Below are 24,622 nucleotides of genomic sequence, written 5' to 3'. Positions count from 1 at the left end.
TCTATCTTGCACTCTCAGCTTGGCGGGAAAGAGCATGCTGTACTTGACCCCCTTTTCTCTCAGCATGGGCCGGACCGGGTCAAATGACTTGCGTTGCCTCTGTGTTTCCACAGAGTAATCTGGAAAGATTAGTAGCTTTGTATTTTCGTATTTCAGCTCACATCGTGTCTCTATCTCTGTAATGGAGGAGTTTGAAAATAAAGGTGTGCGGCGGTGCTCCCTGTGGACCTCTGGTCGCTGGCATGCGGTGGGCTCGTTCGATGGAGAAGTGTGAGGACAATCGGGCTTGTGGGAGCAGAGATGGTAGCAGTCATTCCATAAAGGTGACCGGGTCCGAGCCCTCAGCGCTTTCTGGGAGGCCGAGGACCCGCAAGTTGTTCCGGCGATTCCGGTTTTCAGCGTCCTCGGCTCTAGCTTCAAGGACCCTCACCTTGGATTTCAGGAGTTGCCGTTCCGCATGGTGTTCCCTTTGCGTGTCCTCTGTGCTGGAGACCCTTCTCTCCACCTCCGATACCCGCTCTCTGAATTTGTCCATGTCCCGGCGGATAAGGGCCGTCTCCGCCTGGACATGATCGATCTTCACCGTTAGGGCGGATTGGCAGGTAGAGATCGCCTGCATCAGGGCATTAAAGGCTGGGGAACCAGCCTGGATCACGCCGTCAGGCGGAGACACTGTCTGTGTCTCCATGTGGTAGGCCAAGGAGGGGGGAGGCCCGGGCTTCAGCGGCGTGTGTACAGTGTCGGCGGTTCGTCTCTTCTGTGACCCCTTTTTGTTCCGTCTCATTCCCCGACAGTCAGGGGGATAGTCTGAGGGGTATTAAGACAGATCCCTGCCGATTCCACACTAGGATTAGCAGAGGATTAGAATCCGGGGGTTGGATATTTGCTAGTGGTGGAAGGGGGGGTTGGATATGTGCTGGGGGAGAGGGTTAGTGCAGGATATGTGCTGCGAGGGCACTCTGGAAGGGAGAGGGCTAGTGCTGGAAGGGGGGAGGGTTGGATATGTGCTGGGGGAGAGGGCTAGTGCTGGAAGGAGGGGGGTTGGATATGTGCTGGGGGAAGAGGGCTAGTGCTGGAATTGGGGGTTGGATATGTGCTCGGGTGAGAGGGCTAGTGCTGGAAAGCGGGGTTGGATATGTGCAGGGGGGGCACTCTGGGAGGGAGAGGGCAAGTGCTGGAAGAGGGGGAGGGTTGGATATGTGCTGTGGGGGAAAGGGCTAGTGCTGGAAAGGGGGGTTCTGGATATGTGTTGGGGGGAGAGGGCTAGTGCTGGAAAGGGGGGGTTGGATATGTGCTGGGGGCACTCTGGGAGGGAGAGGACTAGTGATAGAAATGGGGGGATTGGATATGTGCTGGGGGGCACTCTGGGAGGGAGAGGGCTAGTGCTAGAAGGGTGGGTTGGATATGTGCTGGGGGGCACTCTGGGAGGGAGAGGGTTAGTGCTGAAAGGGGGGAGTTTGATATGTGCTGGGGGGGAGAGGGCTAGCGCTGGAAAGGGGGGTTGGATATCTGCTGGGGGGGCGAGGGCTAGTGCTGGCAGGGGCTGGCAGGTTTCAAATTCATTCCAGACTTCTGGTATATGTCCTTTCTCATACCAGAGCGCCCCCGCCAGCACATATCCTCCTTACCCCCCAATCACTCCACCAAGTGTACATCCTTTTAGTTTCCTCTTTCCCAGTCACTCTCTCACCACCTCCCTGTCCATCTACAAAGTATAGAAAGCTCTGTACAGTCCTGAAGTCAGCATATGTTCCTGCTCCCCCCTCTTCTTGTGTGTATATACAGAGCTGAATGAGAAGAAGGAGGAGGGGGAGGAGGCAGCTTCGTTCTGCTGTGTGTGTGTGTGAGTGAGACAGGCTGCAGGGATGGCGGGGAAGGGAGACATGCAACAGATTATCGTGCAGACTTGTCATTCCCAGTGCTGTCTGGTCTGAATGATGTGTCCGGGTCTGGAGCAGATGAAAACCCAAACACATCATTCAAAAACCAGACTGCCTGGGAGAAACCCGTACAGATGGCAACCCTGTCTTGGGGGGCTGTCTTGCTGGCTGGGAGCACCAGCCGCCACTGCCCTGGAGCATTTCAAAATACCTACTGACCCCTCCAGTAGAACCATTGGATAGTTGCTTCCTTTAATAAAGATGCATTTAATTTTTCCAGCAGCGGTGTCACCCTTCCTGCTGAAAGTAAGCAGAAATTTAACATTTTTAAATATTCCCCACAGGAAGTGAAATCTACAATAAGAGGCGCATGTTGTAGGGATAATTATCAACAGGGGAGTTTCCTGTCACTTCCTGTTGTGTCTGTGACTAGAATGTTAGAGGAAAGATTGATCTTTAAACCATGAAGGAGTTGATTACGTGTTCATTAGAAGGCCCTGTGTAAAATTATACACCAAATGAACCCTTCAGTGCCAAGAACATTATAACATATTTTTCACTCAATAAAATGAGCCATAGTGCAGCCATTTTATTTGCAATTCTTTTCAGGAGCACAGAACAGCTGTCTTCATTCAAGTGCCATTTGAGGTCAAAATACTAATGTGTCCCATGCTTAAGTAACACAGAAAAAAATAAAGACTCACTAAAGGTCATTTTGCTTAGTATGATGTAGGTTTCCTGTTTTTTCCCATTTAGATATCCATTATCATGTCTGTACACACATCCTACTAAGATAAGAGCATGAATCAGCTTGTTTTTATTTCTCACTCTCTTTCCACTCCAACAAATCTCAAGCTGCACAATTACTTCATTCCTAGTGGCCTTTCACTTACTATATGTAATTGTTTATTTAGCTTATGATAAGAAGCAGTGCGCAAACTGTTGCCGCTATACAAATCTTTAATATTAATAATAATAACAATGTGTCAGGTCCCATTTACACCTTAACGTTTTGTAGCTTGAAGCTCCAAAACACTAAATCAATTATTCTCTATGGAGATGGTTCACATCTCCACTCCAAGTCGCCTGTAGTCAAACGCCTGAAGATCACGTTTTTATATCCACAGAAACTAATAGAAACGCGTGATTCGCACGTTTGTGAGCGCATTTGTGCGTTTTGTCGCATGTTTTTGCTCGATTTTCTGCTCAAATTAAAAAAAAAAGTAAAAAATAAAATAGTAACAATTTATGAATAAATGTAAAATAAATACTCAACTAACTAAAAATCATCATAAATAAATAAAATAAATAATATGTAATAACACATAAATAATTAACCCCTAACCTTAAAAAATATGAAATACAAAACTATTATTAATAATAATAATAATAATAATAATGCATTTGTTTATTTTGTGTTAGCGCCGGTTCACATTAGAAGCGGCACGACTTGCAGGTCGCCTCACCGAGGCGACCTGCACACGACTGCCGCGGCGACTTGCAAGACGACTTCTGTATAGAAGTCTATGCAAGTCGCCCCCAAAGTAGTACAGGAACCTTTCTTCTAAGTCGGAGCGACTTGCGTCGCTCCGATTAGAACGGTTCCATTGTACAGAACGGGAGGCGACTTGTCAGGCGGCTAGGTCGCCTGACAAGTCGCCCCCGTGTGAACCGGCTCTTAGGGTGTTTAGTTATTTATTATTATTATTTTATTTTTTAAGGGTTAGGAGTTAATTATTTATTTAACCACTTCAGCCCCGGACCATTATGCTGCCTAAGGACCAGAGGACTTTTTCCAATTTGGCACTGCGTCGCTTTAACTACTAATTGCGCGGTCCTGCAATGCTGTACCCAAACGAAATTTGCGCCCTTTTCTTCCCACAAATAGAGCTTTCTTTTGATGGTATTTGATCACCTCTACCGTTTTTATTTTTTGCGCTATAAACGGAAAAAGACCGAAAATTTTGAAAAAAATGATATTTTCTACTGTTTGTTATAAAAAAAAATCCAATAAACTCAATTTTAGTCATACATTTAGGCCAAAATGTATTAGGCCACATGTCTTTGGTAAAAAAAAAGTCAATAAGCGTATATTTATTGGTTTGCGCAAAAGTTATAGCGTCTACAAACTAGGGTACATTTTCTGGAATTTACACAGCTTTTAGTTTATGACTGCCTATGTCATTTCTTGAGGTGCTAAAATGGCAGGGCAGTACAACCCCCCCCAAATGACCCCATTTTGGAAAGTAGACACCCCAAGGAAATTGCTGAGAGGCATGTTGAACCCATTGAATATTTATTTTTTTTGTCCCAAGTGATTGAATAATGACAAAAAAAAAAAATATTTACAAAAAGTTGTCACTGAATTATATATTGCTCACACAGGCCATGGGCCTATGTGGAATTGCACCCCAAAATACATTCAGCTGCTTCTCCTGAGTACAGGGATACCACATGTGTGGGACTTTTTGGGAGCCTAGCCGCGTACGGGGCCCCCGAAAACCAATCACCGCCTTCAGGATTTCTAAGGGCGTAAATTTTTGATTTAACTCCTCACTACCTATCACAGTTTTGAAGGCCATAAAATGCCCAGATGGCACAAAACCCCCCCAAATGACCCCATTTTGGAAAGTAGACACCCCAAGCTATTTTCTGAGAGGCATGTTGAGTCCATGGAATATTTTATATTTTGACACAAGTTGCGGGAAAGTGACAATTGTTTTTTTTTTTTTTTTTGCACAAAGTTGTCACTAAATGATATATTGCTCAAACATGCCATGGGAATATGTGAAATTACACCCCAAAATACATTCTGTTGCTTCTCCTGAGTACGGGGATACCACATGTGTGAGACTTTTTGGGAGCCTACTCATACTCACCATGCCTCTCAGCAGATAGCTTGGGGTGTCTACTTTCCAAAATGGGGTCATTTGGGGGGGTTTTGTGCCACCTGGGCATTCCATGGCCTCTGAAACTGTGATAGGCAGTGAAGAGTGAAATCAAAAAATTTACACCCTTAGAAATCCTGAAGGAGGTGATTGGTTTTCGGGGCCCCGTACGCGGCTAGGCTCCCAAAAAGTCTCACACATGTGGTATCCCCATACTCAGGAGAAGCAACAGAATGTATTTTGGGGTGTAATTTCACATATTCCCATGGCATGTTTGAGCAATATATCATTTAGTGACAACTTTGTGCAAAAAAAAAAAAAAAAAAATTTGTCTCTTTCCCGCAACTTGTGTCACAATATAAAATATTCCATGGACTCGACATGACTCTCAGCAAATAGCTTGGGGTGTCTACTTTCCAAAATGGGGTCATTTGGGGGGGTTTTGAACTGTCCTGTTTTGAACTGTCCATTTTATGCACAACATTTAGAAGCTTATGTCACACATCACCCACTCTTCTAACCACTTGAAGACAAAGCCCTTTCTGACACTTTTTGTTTACATGAAAAAATTATTTTTTTTTGCAAGAAAATTACTTTGAACCCCCTAAAGCAAATGCCCTACAGATTAAAATGGTGGGTGTTTCATTTTTTTTTTTCACACAGTATTTGCGCAGCGATTTTTCAAACACATTTTTTGGGGAAAAAACACACTTTTTTAAATTTTAATGCACTAAAACACACTATATTGCCCAAATGTTTGATGTAATAAAAAAGATGATCTTAGGCCGAGTACATGGATACCAAACATGACATGCTTTAAAATTGCGCACAAACGTGCAGTGGCGACAAACTAGATACATTTTTAAAAGCCTTTAAAAGCCTTTACAGGTTACCACTTTAGATTTACAGAGGAGGTCTACTGCTAAAATTACTGCCCTCGATCTGACGTTCGCGGTGACACCTCACATGCATGGTGCAATTGCGGTTTACATTTGACGCCAGACCGATGCTTGCGTTCGCCTTTGTGCGAGAGCAGGGGCGCTTTTTTTTTTTTTATTATTTTTTTGCTTTTTTATCTTATTTTTAAACTGTTCCTTTCATTTTTTTTTTAATCATTTTTATTGTTATCTCAGGGAATGTAAATATCCCCTATGATAGCAATAGGTAGTGACCGGTACTCTTTTTTGAAAAAATTGGGGTCTATTAGAACCTAGATCTCTCCTCTGCCCTCAAAGCATCTGACCACACCAAGATCGGTGTGATAAAATGCTTTCCCAATTTCCCAATGGCGCTGTTTACATCCGGCGAAATCTAAGTCATGAAATGCTCGTAGCTTCCGGTTTCTTAGGCCATAGAGATGTTTGGAGCCACTCTGGTCTCTGATCAGCTCTATGTCAGCTGGCTGAATCACCAGCTGCATTCTCAGGTTCCCTGTTGAGACAGGAGAGCCAGAGAAAAACACGGAAGATGGTGGGGGGGGGCATTCCCTCCCACTGCTTGTAAAAGCAGTCTAGAGGCTAATTAGCCGCTAGGATTGCTTTTACATGAAAGCCGACCGCTGGCTGAAAAGAATGATACCAAGATGATACCTAAACCTGCAGGCATCATTCTGGTATAACCACTCAAAGTCGTGAATGGCGTACCTGAAGACAAAAAAATGGTTAACAATAAAACACAGTAAAACGGTAAAGTATAAAAAATTGCATACCTGAAAAGCAAACATGATAAAACATAACAATAAAACATTGCAGAATAGAATACAGTAAAAAAGAGCAGAACAATAGAGAGAGAATAGAGAGAGAGAGAACAATAAAACGACAACTATTTTTTTTTATTTTATATATATATATATTTTTATTTTTTTTTTGTTTACACTTTTTTTTGTAACTAACTTTTATAACTGTAACCGGTTCCAGGTTTGGGTCTCTCAAAATGCGATGGCATCTTGGGAGACCCTGTGAAAGTGTGCCTAGTCTGTGCAATGCTGTACCCTACGCTAATACTCAACTAGTGTATGGTAGCGTTCAAAACATTCACCAATGCAAAGACCAGGATTGTCAGGACAGGAGGGACAATAATAGCGGGTGTCACGCCTATATCCGCGCTTGCTGCAGACGATGGGTAGGGGTACTCGGGAGGACATAAAGAAAATGCCTCTCATGCAGCCGACTGCATTTGGTTGGGGATGTGAATGGGGGAATTACGGGTGCTGCAGAAGTGGTGGGTTCCCAATTAGGATTGGCGAATGCAGCAGGAAGGGCATGATGGGCACGACGGGCCTGTTTGTCTTCTTCTTGGTGGCAGCGGGACACTACTTGTGCTTGCCACCTCACCAGCTTGAACTGCACTTATGGGACTCGCCACGTCACCAAGTGTTACTGCAGTGCTGGTTTGACTATGACCGGGGTGTACTAGGCCGCTGGTGCTTGCCAGTTCACCAAAACGCTACCAAAAAAACTGTTAGCGATCGCAGGGATCAGGCCTGACTCTGCGAACGCTGCAGTTATGCATTTAGTGTTTTGTAAGTGACAGTGATCGATCGATACTGCACTTGGGTGGGCTGGGCTGGGCCGGGCGGAGGGGCAAAACGCAGGTGCTAGCAGGTATCTGGGCTGATCCCGCTAACACTGCGTTTTTGGGAACCCTAAACTGCTGGGGACGCTAGTATAGATCTGATCGGATCAGATATTGATCCATTCAGATACTATACCTTTAAGGGAGGCGTATGCTGCGTGAGTGGGTGTTAGCGGTACTGGCGCTAACCTGACACTGCCTGGGGCTGGTGCTTGCCAGTTCACCAAAACGCTACCAAAAAAACTGTTAGCGATCGCAGGGATCAGGCCTGACTCTGCGAACGCTCCAGTTATGTGTTTAGTGTGTTGTAAGTGACAGTGATCCATCAATACTGCACTTGGGTGGGCTGGGCTGGGCCGGGCGGAGGGGCAAAACGCAGGTGCTAGCAAGTATCTGGGCTGATCCCGCTAACACTGCATTTTTGGGAACCCTAAACTGCTGGGGACGCTAGTATAGATCTGATCAGATCAGATATTGATCTGATCAGATACTATACCACTAAGGGAGGTGTACGATGCGTGCGTGGGTGTTAGCGGTACTGGCGCTAACCTGATGCTGCCTGGGGCTGGTGCTTGCCAGTTCACCAAAATGCTACCAAAAAACTGTTAGTGATCGCAGGGATCAGGCCTGACTCTGCGAACGCTGCAGTTATGCGTTTAGTGTTTTGTAAGTGACAGTGATCGATCAATACTGCACTTGGGTGGGCTGGGCCGGGCGGAGGGGCAAAACGCAGGTGCTAGCAGGTATCTGGGCTGATCCCGCTAACGCTGCGTTTTTGGGAACCCTAAACTGCTGGGGACGCTAGTATAGATCTGATCGGATCAGATATTGATCCGTTCAGATACTATACCACTTGCGTGGGTGTTAGCGGTAATGGCGCTAATCTGACGCTGCCTGGGTGACGCATATCACCGCCGGGCGATCAGGGGGCTAAACCTTTATTCGGTAATAAACGGCGGGTGCCCTGACACTATAAAAAATAAACGAACTAACCAGCGTTACCCGTAACGGTTATACGGTGATCAGTGGTGAAAGGGTTAACTAGGGGGCAATCAAGGGGTTAAAACATTTATTAGATAGTATATGGGGGTCCCTGTCGCTATAAAATGCTGACGGCAAACCTAAATATTTACGTCCCTAACTAGCGTCACCAGTGACACTAATACAGCAATCAGAAAAATGATCGCTTAGTGACACTGGCGACAGGGGGTGATCAAGGGGTTAAAACTTCATTAGGGGGGGTTAGGGGGGTACCCTAGACCTAAAAGGGGCTAACCCTAACTGACCTAACACAGTAACTGTCACAAACTGACACCATGCAGTAATCAAAAAAAAAAAACTGCTTGGTGTCAGTGTGACGGGGGGGGGGGGGGGGTGGGGGTGTAATGTGTGCCTGGCATGTTCTACTGTGTGTGTGTGTGTGTGTGTTTGGTGCACTCACAGTGAAGTCTTCTCTCCTCGGTGCCGGAACGGAAACTGCCGAGCCGAGGAGAGATGACATCACATCCCCTGCCTCTGTGTACTACACTCTGTGTATGCCCGTATAATTAACCATTAATGAGCTTCAAGATCCATCCTTCCATCTACATGTCACTCACAACAAAACGATGCATATACACAGCGTAATTCCGTAAAGTAAAACTTATTTAAATCCCCGGGCAGGGTGCCTTTGGCCAATCATGGCTCAGGGAGACTAAGTCCATGCCCCACAGTGCTAGTGGGCCACATATCAGTGCTAGTGGGCCACATGACATGGCCTACCCCCTCCTCCACCCACTGTGGGAGCGCGAGCTGAACTTCAGGTCCAGGAGCAGAGCGCGAGGTGGAGGGAGCCAGACACAGCGGAGGGGCGGCAGACGGCAACGGGGACCCACACTCCTCATACCGATAGACAAGCCCGCTCCCCTAGGCTTTCCGGTAAGGGGAGGGGGAGCTGCCTGCGGTCACGGTTTTCTGAATGTGTAGAGACCGGCGGACACCTGGTGTCAGAGATGTGTACACACTCCATGTCACGTACCTGGTAGGTTGTGAGCCTGAAGTGCAGGAAAAGACCTCCCTTACAGCTCCCACTCCCGTTCCCCTGGAATGGAGACAGAGGCCCAGGAGTGAAGAGTGGTATGGGTGCCTGGCAGGATCAACAGTTGCTGAAAGTCCAGTAGTGGTGGCACCCTCTGGAGTCAGTAGTCTGAGGAGTAGACTGAGGACAGAGACTGGAATGCAGGACTGGAACCAGGAACAACAGCAGGTAATAGCAGACTGGAAGCTGGACTGGAACAACAGCAGAAGATAGCCTGGAACACTGGACTGGAACCAGGAACAACAGCAGGTAATAGCAGACTGGAAGCTGGACTGGAACAGCAGCAGAAGATAGCCTGGAACACTGGACTGGAACCAGGAACAACAGCAGGTAATAGACTGGAACGCTGGACTGGAACACAGCAGAAGATAGCCTGGAACGCTGGGCTGGAACACAGCAGAAGGTAGCCTGGAACGCTGGACTGGAACCAGGAACAACAGCAGGTAATAGCAGACTGGAAGCTGGACTGGAACCAGGAACAACAGCAGGTAATAGCAGACTGGAAGCTGATGAACACAGCGGAGGGTCAACAAGCCGGTGGTCAGTAACGTTCGGACAGCAGAGGTACCAGGGGTAATGCAGAGGGATGGTCAGGCAAGCCAAGAGGGTCTGGTGCAGGCAGATAGCAGGATCGTCAAACAGGAAGCCGGGTCAGATAACAGGAAACACAGATCAGGTAACACTCACAGAACGCTGTAGAGCAGACAGCGGGGATGGAGTGTGACAGGCAGGTTTAAATAGCCTGCCTGACACCAGCGGGAGTGCGCGCACGCGTGCCTGTGCGTGACCGCACCCGTGAACGCGCGCGCATGCGCAATGGGACCCGTGGCCGGGTTCCCGTGCGCCTGGGACGCCGGTTACTGGCAGGATCTTCCTGACATTGCCCCCCCCCCAAGGGGCAGCCTCCGGATGCCCCTTTGAAAAAATTTCTCTGGATGAGCTGTTTTAAAGGCTTGTAACAGGTCTTCAGCATGAATATTATCCTCTGGTTCCCAAGAATTCTCCTCTGGGCCAAACCCCTTCCACTTTATTAAGAATTGATTTTGGTTACCTCTTTTCCTGTGGTCCATGATAGCCTCCACCTCGAATTCCTCTTCCCCATCTACCAGGATTGGATCAGGAGGATCCGTACTTCGACCTGGAAATGGGTTAGTAATAGGTGGTTTAAGCAAGGACACGTGAAAAACTGGATGTACCTTTAGTGAATCCGGGAGTTCAAGTTCATATGCAACTTCATTAATTCTCCGTTTAACAGGGAATGGTCCAAGAAATTTGGGACCCAATTTCTTGGAAGGGCAGGCCAACCTGAGGTTTATGGTGGACAACCATACCTGATCCCCAGGTGCAAGTAAGAGCTCACCTCGCCTCTTTTTATCGAAGGTTGCTTTGTTGTACTCCTGGGTTCTGGTCATGGTGTCCTGTAAAACTTGGTTGTTAGAGGTAAAGAAATCCAATTTCTCCTGGACTGCGGGTACTGTGCATTCTGGAAGAGAGTTTGGTAAAAATGAGGGGTGGAAACCATAATTCGCAAAAAACGGAGTTTGCTTGATAGCAGAATGAATAGAATTGTTATAAGCGAATTCGGCCAATGGTAAAACAGCAATCCAATTATCTTGGGCAAAGGAAGAAAAACAGCGCAAATATTGTTCAAGGGTCTGGTTTGTTCTTTCTGTTTGCCCATTAGTCTGGGGGTGATAAGCCGATGAAAATGAGAGTTCAATGTCCAAGGTTTTACACAAAGCCCTCCAGAATCGAGAGGTAAATTGTACCCCTCGATCTGAAACGATGTTAACTGGTACCCCATGGAGCCTGACGACCTCTTTAATGAATGCTTGTGCTGTTTCTGTAGCTGAAGGGGTACTCTTCATTGGGACAAAGTGCGCCATCTTCGACAACCGGTCCACTATGACAAAGATTGAAGTGAAGCCCCCGGCCGGGGGTAGTTCTACAATAAAATCTATTGAGAGCATTTTCCAGGGTCTATCTGGGACAGGCAAGGGTTTTAGTAGACCCCATGCCTTTGTTTTGTGCCCTTTGTTCCTAAGGCAGGTGGTACAGGACTCTACAAACTCTTTACAATCTTTGCGCAGCTGAGGCCACCAGAAGGTGCGCTGAACCAAATCAGTGATCTTAGCCACACCGAAATGCCCAGCCAGCGCATGATCGTGGCAGAGCTCTAGTACTGGAACTCGTAGTGTTTCAGGTATAAAGATCCTACTCTCATGCCACAATAACCCATCCTTAACCTGTAGCTCTGTCTTAATGGAAGATTCTGTTTCTGCAGAGGCCTGTTTAATCTGGGAAAGCAGGTTTCCCTGAAGTAGAAGAAAGTTCCCTGGAGACAAAATGGTGTCTGGAGGGGAAATCTCTTGAGGTTTGTGAAACATCCTAGACAGGGCGTCAGGTTTGGTATTCTTGGAGCCAGGACGGTAAGTGACATGGAAGGAGAACCTGGAGAAAAAGAGAGCCCACCTGGCCTGACGTGGTTTCAACCTCTTTGCAGACCTCAAATACTCCAGGTTCTTATGATCTGTAAAGATTAAAACTGGATGAGCGGCACCCTCCAACAGATAGCGCCACTCCTCCAATGCTGACTTGATTGCCAACAACTCTCTGTCACCTACATCATAATTTCTCTCTGCCGTGGATAATTTACGAGAAAAGAAAGCCACAGGATGCAGCAGGGCTTTGGTTCCCTGTCTTTGGGATAATACTGCTCCTACAGCAATTTCAGATGCATCCACTTCTAGAATAAATGGCAGAGAGGAATCTGGATGCTTCAGTACAGAGGCGGAGGTAAAAAGGCCCTTGAGAGTCTCAAAAGCCTTTTGAGCCTCGGCCGACCAATGGAAGCGTGTACCCTGTTTGGTAAGCTGTGTGATGGGTGCAATGATGGCTGAGAACCCCTTAATAAATTTGCGGTAAAAATTAGCGAATCCAACGAATCGCTGGATTCCTTTCTTATCAGTCGGGACTGGCCAATCTAGAACAGCCGTGACCTTCTGGGGGTCCATTTTGATGCCCTTACTGGAGATGACTAACCCTAAAAATGGAATACTTTCCTGTTCAAATTCACATTTTTCAGCCTTTGCATATAGACCGTGTTGTCGAAGTCGGCCCAATACACTTCTGACGTGCCTGCGATGGGATTCAAGGGAACAAGAGAAAATCAATATGTCGTCTAAATAGACGATGACAAACAGGTCTAGAAAGTCACGTAACACATCATTAATAAAGTATTGAAATGTGGCAGGGGCATTACACAGGCCGAAAGGCATCACGAGGTACTCAAAATGTCCATAACGGGTACGAAAAGCGGTCTTCCATTCGTCTCCATCCCTGATACGAACTAAATTGTAGGCCCCACGGAGATCAAGTTTGGTGAATATGGTAGCCGTCCCCAGTCTCTGAAACAACTCTGGTACTAAGGGGAGAGGGTACCGATTCTTCACAGTAATTTTGTTTAGTTCGCGGTAATACACACACGGCCTGAGGGTTTTATCTTTTTTCTGCACGAAGAAGATGCCTGCACCTGCGGGGGACGTGGATGGACGGATGAAGCCTCTTTTGAGGTTTTCGTCAATGCATTCCTTCAATGCCCCTTGCTCCACCTCAGTCAGGGGAAATATTCTTCCAAAAGGAATTTCAGCACCAGGAAGTAACTCAATGGGACAGTCATAGGCCCGGTGAGGGGGTAACACCTCTGCCCTCTGTTTACTAAATACGTCCAGGAAATCATGATAGGCGGAAGGAATGGATTGAAGTAGACTAGGATCTGTATCTAGGCATAACAGAGTAGAGTTCTCCTGGATGTTCTGGGTTCTGCAAAACTGTTGGCAGTACGGAGAGGGAAAGGTCACCTCACCCGTGATCCAATTTATGTCCGGATTATGGGCCTGTAACCATGGCATGCCAAGTATTATGGGGAACAGGGGTGAAGCGATAATGTCCAGGCGCAGCTGTTCCTGATGGACGTTGGAAACGAAAACGGGTATTGGCATAGTCTCTTGGGTGACAGGTCCAGACTTGATAGCGGTCCCATCAGCTAGATGGATAGAAAGTCCATGGGCTTTAGGTGACAAGGGTATTTGGTGTTGGATGGCAAAACGAGAATCCATGAAACAGCTGCAAGCTCCTGAGTCAATAATGGCGGTGATTTGTAGATCCTTCCCTGGAAGCTGTAGCAGAAGAGGAAGAGCAAGGTGAGTGGTATTTTTAACCAGAGATGTCACATAGTCAGTAGATAGGGATAAACACTTACGAAGTTTGAGGGGACAGTTCCTGACATAGTGCCTGGGTTCCCCACAATACAGGCACAAGTTATTTACTCGACGACGTTGTCGTTCCTCTGGGGTGAGTGAAGGCCGCAGGACTCCTAATTGCATTGGCTCAGGTAAGTTAAGCTTGGAGATAGGTGGTGTTGATGATGGGTGATGGGGAACCTTAGGGGTAACCCAAGTTGGACGAGAAGACCCCATAGCTTTTTCAGACCTGCGCTCTCGTAGGCGTCGATCGATCTGGATAGCTAGATCGATTAAAGCATTTAAAGTCTGTGGTGTACCCACCCTGGCCAGTTCATCCTTCAGAGGATCAGAAAGTCCCAACCGAAATTGATAACGGAGAGCCGCATCGTTCCAATTAGTATCCGCACTCCACTTCCTGAATTCAGCCACATAATCCTCTGCTGCTCTGCGACCTTGTTGAAGGGTGTGTAGAGCCGCCTCTGCAGTTACAGATAGCTGGGGGGCATCATATAACTGGCCTAGTGCGTCAAAGAAAGTGGAGAGGTTGGTCAGAGATATGTCCTTTTGCTCTAAGAGGCGATGGGCCCAGGTTTGGGGGTCACCAGAGAGTAGAGAAATTACGTAGCCCACCTTTGTAGCCTCCAGGGAAAAGGTACGTGGCTGAAGAGCAAAAAATAGTTCGCAGGAGTTGCGGAAGGCTCTGAACTTATGGCGATTTCCAAAGAAACGTTCAGGTGTGGGAACCTTAGGTTCCGGAGGGAGCATCACCACCGTTGAGGAAGGCCCAACTGAGGGAGCAGGAGCAGAGGAAGCTCCCTGGGTCCCAATGGGGTTAGACAGGGTTAACACTCGTTCCTCCAGTCTGGTGTATCCTTGCTGCAGGTTTTTGACTGCTTCAGTCAACCCTGCCAGGTGTGCAAAGAGTTCCTCCATGGGAGACGTTCCCTGCTCAGGCTCAGATATGGCTGTCTGCTACTGTCACGTACCTGGTAGGTTGTGAGCCTGAAGTGCAGGAAAAGACCTCCCTTACAACTCCCACTCCCGTTCCCCTGGAATGGAGACAGAGGGCCAGGAGTGAAGAGTGGTATGGATGCCTGGCAGGATCAACAGTTGCTGAAAGTCCAGTAGTGGTGGCACCCTCTGGAGTCAGTAGTCTGAGGAGTAGACTGAGGACAGAGACTGGAATGCAGAACTGGAACCAGGAACAACAGCAGGTAATAGCAGACTGGAAGCTGGACTGGAACAACAGCAGAAAATAGCCTGGAACACTGGACTGGAACCACGAACAACAGCAGGTAATAGCAGACTGGAAGCTGGACTGGAACAACAGCAGAAGATAGCCTGGAACGCTGGGCTGGAACACAGCAGAAGGTAGCCTGGAACGCTGGACTGGAACCAGGAACAACAGCAGGTAATAGACTGGAACGCTGGACTGGTACACAGCAGAAGATAGCCTGGAACGCTGGGCTGGAACACAGCAGAAGGTAGCCTGGAACGCTGGACTGGAACCAGGAACAACAGCAGGTAATAGCAGACTGGAAGCTGGACTGGAACCAGGAACAACAGCAGGTAATAGCAGACTGGAAGCTGATGAACACAGTGGAGGGCCAACAAGCCGGTGGTCAGTAACGTTCGGACAGCAGAGGTACCAGGGGTAATGCAGAGGGATGGTCAGGCAAGCCAAGAGGGTCTGGTGCAGGCAGATAGCAGGATCGTCAAACAGGAAGCCGGGTCAGATAACAGGAAACACAGATCAGATCAGGTAACACTCACAGAATGCTGTAGAGCAGACAGCGGGGATGGAGTGTGACAGGCAGGTTTAAATAGCCCGCCTGACACCAGCGGGAGTGCGCGCGCGCGTGCCCGTGCGTGACCGCACCCGTGAACGCGCGCGCATGCGCAATGGGACCCGTGGCCGGGTTCCCGTGCGCCTGGGACGCCGATTACTGGCAGGATCTTCGTGACACTCCATAACATCATTATGTCATTAAAAGGTGTCCCCCTTCGGGAGATTTCCCTTCACTTCCTGTTCCAGAGTCAAAATCGGAAGTGAGAAGAAGCCCCTTTAGCTCCTACTAATCACCAGAACTTGTGTCCCCTCTGTGGGGGTACTTCCCTCTCTGATAGCTTATGCTGGGACAAATGAGGCTCATTCACATGAGAGCTGTGTCCCTTAACCCTTATGCTGCCAGAGCTGTTTTTGCACTTTTTTTGCCCTTTTTTTTTGCATGAAACATTTGTTGCTTAAGAGTTAAAATCAGTACTTTTTTTGCTAGGAAATTACTTAGAACATATATATATATATATATATATATATATATATATATATATATATATATATATATATATACACACACATTATAATTAATCGAAATTAGTCGATGAATCGATTAAAAAAAATTGATTAATCAAACACGAAAATTTTAATCAGTAACAGCCCTACATAATACTGAAGAAATTACACTTTGCTACAATGCTACACTTTGCTACAATGTAGAGTAGTAAGTGTACAGCTTGTATAACAGTGTAAATTTGCTGTCCCCTCAAAATAACTCAACACAGCCATTAATATCTAAACCGATGGCAACAAAAGTGAGTACACCCCTAGGTGACAATATCCAAATTGGGCCCAAAGTGTCAATATTTTGTGTGGCCACCATTATTTTCCAGCACTGCCTTAACCCTCTTGGACATGAAGTTCATCAGAGCTTCACAGGTTGCCACTGGAGTCCTCTTCCACTCCTCCATGACGACATCATGGAGCTGGTGGATGCTGGTGGATGTTAGAGACCTTGCGCTCTTATGTTTGAGGATGCCCCACAGATACTCAATAGAGTTTAAGTCTGTAGACATGCTTGGCCACCTTTACCCTCAGCTTCTTTAGCAAGGCAGTGGTTGTCTTGGAGGTGTGTTTGGGGTCGTTATGTTGGAATACTGCCCTGCGGCCCAGTCTCCGAAGGGAGGGGATCATGTTCTGCTTCAGTATGTCACAGTACATGTTGGCATTCATGATTCCCTTAATGAACTGTGGTTTCCCAGTGCCAGCAGCACTCATGCAGCCCCAGACCATGACACTCCCACCACCATGCTTGATTGTAGGCAAGACACACTTGACTTTGTACTCCTCACCTGGTTGCTGCCACACACGCTTGACACCATCTAAACCACTTGTCTTGAACCTCTTCCCGCCAGGCTCCTGCAAACTGTAGGAGCCTTCCCCCCACTCGGCCGAGTGGGGGCGCCCCTTCACAGGGATGTTTTGGGGCTCTGCTTGGCAGGCTTTCGTCCCCAAGCCTTTTTCTTCCCTTGGGTGTGACCCTGGGCCATTCCTCTGAAAGTAGATTGGGAAGGCCATCGCCACTGCTTATAGCCTGATGTTCCAGGGGAAGGGGAAAGAGACCGTTTGAATGGTGGACGTTGATAAGGTTGGAAATAATAGGTTGGAGTTCTACTTAAGTTGTTTTTCATTTTTCTACATAATGTGTGCGTGTCAGTTGTAAGACGTAGCTTAAGTCTTTCCAGATGTGTCCAGCGTCATGTATGTTGAAATTATACTGCTTGTTACCTTATATGGAGATTTGCTCAAACTGATGCTTGTGTAACCAAGCCTTATAAAAAGCCCCAATAAAGAGCCGACAGGTTCAGTTGAGAGTACGGGACCTTTAAGGCTCGGATCTGATATACAGAAATCTATATTCTGTGTCTTATTTCTTTGATAGCTAAATTTGGCAAAGCAATATAAACTAGAAGCAGTTAAGTTGAAAACTGCACTTAACATTTCTGGCGCCCGAACAGGGACACACCGATGACACTTCAAGAGGTGGATGAATTGGACTGACGGAACAAAAGGTCAGGCATTCCGGGAACCACAGATCAAAAAACCTGCGCAGGTAAGAAAAAGCTTTATTTTTCTTATATTCTGTGCTCCCCTGATTTGTGCCTATCCGTTCTGTCAGTTACGGTTCTCCTGGTTTTAAAACACCAGCCTCTGTAGTGGTGAGTCTAGAATTACTGCATATTGTGGTTTATATTGCTGGAATTATTTGTTGTTTGTTATTTGTCTGTCTTGTTGAGAAAGTGAATGAGCCTTGCCTAGGTTGGTATGAATTGAAAGAATATCATCCCAATGAGCAGTAGAATGCGTCCTTAACCTCGCAAGAGGACTTTGGGGGTCTGCCGCTTAAGTTTGATATTCAATTTAATTCATAAACCATAGACGGGTTGAAAGTATAAGCCCTGTCTGCTCCATAAAGCAGGGATAAGAGTGTATGAGAGGGATCCCAGATACAGGGGGAATGAGGTCTCCATAAGCCCGGAGATCTAGTCGGATACCTGGTCACTTAAAGGAATGCTTGTATATGTGTAGCTGCCATTCTGGTCATAATATTTGTGAGTTGGCTAGCATATAAAGTAATTCGATTTCAGAAATCTCATCCGGAGAGGTTTTTAGTATTCTGGCACCCTAGGAGGAAGGCAACGAGGAACTAGTGTAGCTTTTTTAGTATTTAGTACTGTACACTAAGTGTCCCACACGCTACCTAGGCACGGACTGTCAGAATGGGCCAGCAGAACACGAAACCCCGTCAGGGAATTGTGGTGCATTATACGGTGCCACAGATAATTAAGAACATCTATGGGAAAGATGAAGCATAGGACTTAAAGGATGTCCTTCGTAATTTAAGGTGAAAGGAGCAGCGGGTTTAGACCCGGATGTATGGAGTGAAATAAAAAGGGACAGACAAGGAGAGGTGTTAGAGAAGCAATGGATGCGTCAGATTCAATGCTTAATTAAGGTCTCAAATAGAGCAAAAGAAGAGGGGTGGAAATATAATTCAGATTGTGATGGTTGGGATATGAAAGACAGAAGAATAAAAAAAAAAAAAAAAAAAATGTTGAAATTTTAAATAATCTTAGTTCAGCCATCCCACCCCCATATACTGACATAGTACGTAAACTACACAAGATATATCCTGAAATTGAGGGTAGAGGATGGGTTTTGTATAGCAAAGCCAGCTGCTTTCTGTAGATTTTTTTTTTTTTGTGACACAGTTAATGAATACACATGAAGCAACCTGGCAGGATGGGGAGGATTTATGCAGACATAAAATGACTCTGACCCTGTTTAACTAGTTTATGACTGACCTGCAGACGAGCTGAGGGGGGATGGCAATTTAGAGACAGGAGGTCAGACACATAGACTCAAGGGCTCCTTTTATTGCTAGATTAGAAGCTTTCTCTCAGGCAAAACAACAGGAGAGAGGGTCAATATCACTCATGAAACAAATGCCAGGAGAGACTGTATCAGAATTTTACTTATCTATGGAAAGTATGATGGCAGATGAGGGATTGGATTTGGCTCTGCCAGTCACGATCTGAGCCTTCAATAGACAGTTTATGGAAGGATTAATTCCACAGATAAGTGAAAGACTGAAAGCCTGCATACCACCCTTAATTTGTTGCGATTTTTGGCAGAAAAAGGTTGCAAGGTTAATAAGAAAAAGTTGCAAGTGTGTCAGAAAAAGTTATCTTTTTGGGACATTGTATATCGCAGGGCACAAGACATCTCACTGAGGAGAGGGTTCAAGTGATAAAGGGAATGTTACCCCCACAGAATTTCAAACAATTGCATATGTTTTTAGGTATTGTGTCATATTGTAGACAATGGATACCACATGCTAGCGCTTTGATGCAGCCATTATACGATTGTTTGAAAATTGTACCGTATATGCTTACAGAAGTAGCTTATGAGTCGTTTGTCACTTTGAAAAGGTTGTTGATTTCTGCCCTGGCTATTGATATTCCAGATTACACCAAGATATTTTATTTGTACATTGCTGAAATCACTGGACACGCCACAGGTGTTTTGACACAGGCACATGTAAAACAAAGATCCGTTGCTTAATTTTCAGCAGCATTAGATCCAGTGTCCAGAGGTTCACCGTCCTGTGTATGGGCGGTAGCAGCGGTGTCGATAATCCTAGATAAGTCATCAGAAATTGTTCTAGACAATCCAGTTGTAGTGCACACCACACATGAGATACATGCAATCTTGTCTCAGGTACAGCCCAAACACATTTCAATGGCTAGGCAATTAAGGTTACAGTGTACTTTACTTTTACCTCCAAATGTTACTTTTCAGCGCTGTACAACTTTAAATTTGGCTACCTTTTTGCCTCTTCAGTCACCAGATTTGGCAAGGGGGAATAATAGTGCTAATAAGGAAGAAGAAGAGGAAGAAAAAAAATTCATATATAGTGTATTTTCAGAGTTGAAAGGGTTAAACATCCCTACAATAGAGTCATTCTAGTTAGAAGGAACATCTGGTGATAATTAAGACAGAGTACATTTTTTTTTTTTTTTCCTTAAAGGTACATGTTACAGATACACCAATCTTAAATGCTGAGCACACTTTGTACATAGATGGTAGTAGGTTTGCTGATGACAAGGGTAAATATCACACAGGGTATGCTGTAGTGACTGACACAGGTGATTGAAACATAGCTCTTAACAGCCCATATGTCAGCACAAGAAGCAGAATTAAAAGCTTTAGAACAAGCCCTAGAATACTTAAAAGGACGAGAAGGGAATATTTACACTGACTCTGCCTACGCTTATGGTGTAGCGCACGATTATGGCCATATATGGAAGGCTAGAGGTTATCTGACAGCAGCAGGTACACCTGTAAAACATGGAGAAGGGATTAAGAGAGTTCTGAACAATCTTTAAAAAGTTAAACGAGTGGCAATCATGAAGATAGTGGCACACACGAGCGCAAAAACAATTGAGGAAAAAGGAAATGCATTTGCAGATTTGACTGCAAAACAGGCAGCTCTAGGGGAAGGAAGCCCTGAAACCTTAGCAGCGGTAGAGGTGAGTATCCCAGAACCAACATGGCAGCAGCTGAGTAAATTACAGGAGCAAGCAGGGGAGAGCGAGAAAGATAAGTGGGTCAGGATGGGAGCAGCACCAGACCTTGATAATGTATGGAGGGAAGGGGGCAAAGTATGCCTGCCTGCCTCTCTGTACCCAGCAATGGCAGCAGCAGTTCACCTACCCACACACGTCAGTTCCAATTCCATGTATAGGATTGTGAACCAAGGATGGCTCGCCCCTGGATTCAGTAGTACTGCAAGAAACTACTGTGCAGCCTGCCAAATCTGTCTCCTGAATAACCCAGGATAGAGAGTAAAAACCCCACGGAAACACCAGGTTCGGGCTCAATACCCCTTCCAGAGACTGCAAATTGACTACATACAAATGCCTAAGAGCGGCCCCTTTGAATTTGTCCTCGTGTGTATCGATTTATTCTCAGGTTGGCCCGAAAGTTATCCAGTAAAATCAGCTACAGCAAAAGCCACAGCCAAGAAACTGATCACTGAGTTAATACCTAGGTTTGGTCTTCCTGAAACTATAGAATCAGATAGGAGGATACACTTTACAGGAGAAATCATGCAGAATGTGATGACCATGTTAGGGGTTCAACAAAGTTTCCACACCCCTTATCATCCACAGAGTTCAGGATCAGTGGAAAGAGTAAATGGGACAATAAAGTTGAAAATACAAAAAGCTATGCAAGAGTTAAACAAACCCATATGAAATACTTTTTGGGAATGCACCTAGATTAGGTCTATACTTTCTACAGAGTATGCAATTGCAATGTGATAGTTTGACTGCATATGTGATACAATTACAACAACGTCTAACTAAGATCCACAAAAGTGTGTATTCTTCTCTTCCAGACCCTAACTCAATAGCAGGTACACATACACTGCTACCAGGAGATTATGTATATGTTAAGAAACACACCAGAAAGACATTGGAACCTAGATTTGAAGGTCCTTATCAAGTGCTTTTGACTACAGCCACTTCAGTGAAATTGGAAGGAAAAGCAGCCTGGATCCACGCATCACACTGCAAAAAGAGTCTTGAACCAAGAGAAACAGAATGAAGATTCTTCTAACTATGATAATAGTGCTTGAATGTTTTCAAATGTTTGTTTATACATGGACTCCGGGTATCAATGTAACAGTTCATGAAAATAGTACTGATCTTAGATGGGTAAATCAGGATAAGAGTATAACACAATATCATTACTACGAATGGTATTTTGTACTAGTAAGGAAATGGGAAGCACAACAGGAGGATATATATACAATGGCAACATTATGGTTTCAATATAAAGATAGAAGACGCTCTACCCACCATCTTCGAATCTTCTCTATTAACTCCTATTCCTAGATCTTGCATAAATGTTTCGGTATCACAACAGAAAACAAAAATCAAATTTAATGTAACTTTTCCCCAGCTACCAGAATAATGGTATCGCCGAGAATGGTATGATACAGTTCTGGGAGCTGCAGGAACTGGAATGGGAATAATGAATGGGATACAGATGGAAATGATACAAAATAAGTGGAAATGTGCAGGAAGTCACATAGCTGATAGTTTAATAATTACAAGCAAATGGTTACCTACAACATTCGAAACACAAATTAGCTAGGTACAATTAACTAAATATCTCAATATTATGGTTAATCACACAGCACTAGCTAGTCTGAAGTTGTGGAAAGAAAATCAGGAGTTTATAAACATTACTCAATGTGCTTTTTCTACACTATCTTATCACATTCAAATCGCACTTGGATGAACTATTTTAAGGGTTTAAATTTAGAAAGTACATGGTTTGAAGTACCAGGAAAAGAAGTTGAATGTGAGGAAAGATGGTGTGCTGGAAGGTTTGATGTATACAAAGTGGAGGAGGTTCAGGTAATGTGTAAGTTAATAGTGATGCCACTCCTGATAGGAAAGGATCTACCTGAATTTTGGTATTCTGACATTTATGGACACTATGTAGATACACAAAACATGACTCATGATCTAAGTTTATATGTGCTAAAACTAATAAGGGAATAGTCTGTGGAAGAAGTTCTCCAGTCTATGAACTTTGCTTATTGAAACATCAATCTAACATATGTAAGTTTCAGAGATTACCAGCAGGTGTAGGAAATAGATTTATGGAGATAGGAACACAACATATTTGTTTAGTCACAAATGATCAGGAAACTATGGAAAGTTTAAATAAAACGGCCCCTTTTTCAGGATGCGTAAAGAATGTTAAAATGCTTAAATGACACTTTCCTTTTTGAACCAGATGCACATAGAATATTTAATCTAGAATGGACGGTAGATAATCTTACTGATACTACTCCTTTTATAATATCATTAGAGCTCTTACGGCAAATCTTAAATGAGTCCGAAATACTTAGAAAACACATAGAGACACAAGAACATACCCTTCAAAATAATCTAATATCTGCGGTTATAGATAAAGGGAAATTAATACATTTATCCTCACAAATAAGAGATAAAACAACACATCATTGGTATGATGTATTTACTGGATGGTCACCCACTGCTATGGCAATTTTTAATTGGATGCTCAATCCGATACTTATTCTAATTTTAGTTTTTGTACTGCTTACCGTGATAAACTGTTGATTATATAGGAAGATTAAGGTATGAACAGATAGAATGGAAAGAGAAAGGTATTAGGAACTCCAATGACAAAAAGGGTAACTTGACATCACCCCTTTTCTATTCTCTTTGCTTATAAGATGCTGGTATGGATTTGAGGGATGAGGGTAAATAAAGAAGACTTATCCTCCTCTGACAACCCGCGGTCAGGGATAGCACTCTTTGAAGTATCGGCTGTTCACTTGTTTGCAAGGACCCAGAATCGTGGAGGGGATGATGTCAAAGGGGGAAATTGATAAGGTTGGAAATAATAGGTTGGAGTTCTACTTAAGTTGTTTTTCATTTTTCTACATAATGTGTGCGTGTCAGTTGTAAGACGTAGCTTAAGTCTTTCCAGATGTGTCCAGCGTCATGTATGTTGAAATTATACTGCTTGTTACCTTATATGGAGATTTGCTCAAACTGATGCTTGTGTAACCAAGCCTTATAAAAAGCCCCAATAAAGAGCCGACAGGTTCAGTTGAGAGTACGGGACCTTTAAGGCTCGGATCTGATATACAGAAATCTATATTCTGTGTCTTATTTCTTTGATAGCTAAATTTGGCAAAGCAATATAAACTAGAAGCAGTTAAGTTGAAAACTGCACTTAACAACGTTTACTCCTCTTAACTGGTAGGAGTGTAGATTTACCACCTGTAATTTTTTGGATAAAATTATCTAGGTCATTCCCAAATAGGCATTCCCCTTTGAATATGAAGCCAGCTAAATATCTTTTGCATGAAAGCTCTGCTGCCCAACTTTTAAACCAAAGGGACCTGCGCATGTGTACCAACAGGAGGTATGCGCGATGCGGGACGGACGCTGCTGAGCTGAGCTCCGTCTGACGAGGCAGGCCAGGCACGATACCCGGGGCTATTCCCAACCAAAATCTGCACCATCTGCCCGATCACCCCCGAGGGATCACTCGGTGCATGCATCCGGCAAAAAGGGGCGACAGAACCGCTCCCAACATAACCTCACAAACTACCTTATGAGCATGGAGAGGAGGATGACCCAAAATGGCGCCAGCCACCATGCGGCCTCCAGCGGTCCGGAGCATGCATCCAGAGACAGTGAGTACTCACAGCCCCTTTCCAAGGCCGATCTAGATGCAAGCTTGTCAGCAATCTATGACAGATTTGTGGACAAATTAGAGAAGGAGATTCACAAATCCACCACCGCTCTCTCACAGGAGATTGCCAGTATAGGAGGCCGCACAGACCTATTAGAAGCCAAGCATGATGAACTAGCCATTGCACATAATGACCTCAGAAAGGACTATGAAACATTGGCAGACAGTTTTTCTTTTATGCAGGCTCACATTGAAGATCTCGATAATAGGAACAGACGTAATAACATAAGAGTTCGTGGAGTTTCAGAGTCTTTCACAGACATTAACCAAGTCATTACAAAGTTGTTCCAAAACCTAGTACCAGACAAACCTCT

At 45.1% G+C, this 24,622-nt stretch overlaps 1 long non-coding RNA gene across 1 annotated transcript; it reads left to right on the top strand.

Moving 5' to 3' along the window:
- The first annotated feature begins 17,075 nt into the window (after positions 1–17,075).
- On the top strand, positions 17,076–23,705 carry LOC141103371 (uncharacterized). The gene is made up of 2 exons (XR_012235312.1): positions 17,076–17,553; positions 21,403–23,705. It is a non-coding gene; the product is annotated as an uncharacterized lncRNA (long non-coding RNA).
- Positions 23,706–24,622: the final 917 nt, after the last annotated feature.

Source organism: Aquarana catesbeiana, linkage group LG01 (genome assembly GCF_042186555.1).
Source record: "Aquarana catesbeiana isolate 2022-GZ linkage group LG01, ASM4218655v1, whole genome shotgun sequence".
Lineage (NCBI taxonomy): Eukaryota > Metazoa > Chordata > Amphibia > Anura > Ranidae > Aquarana > Aquarana catesbeiana.
The sequence above is the reverse complement of the archived record's forward strand: the minus strand, read 5'-3'. Positions and strand labels throughout refer to the sequence as shown.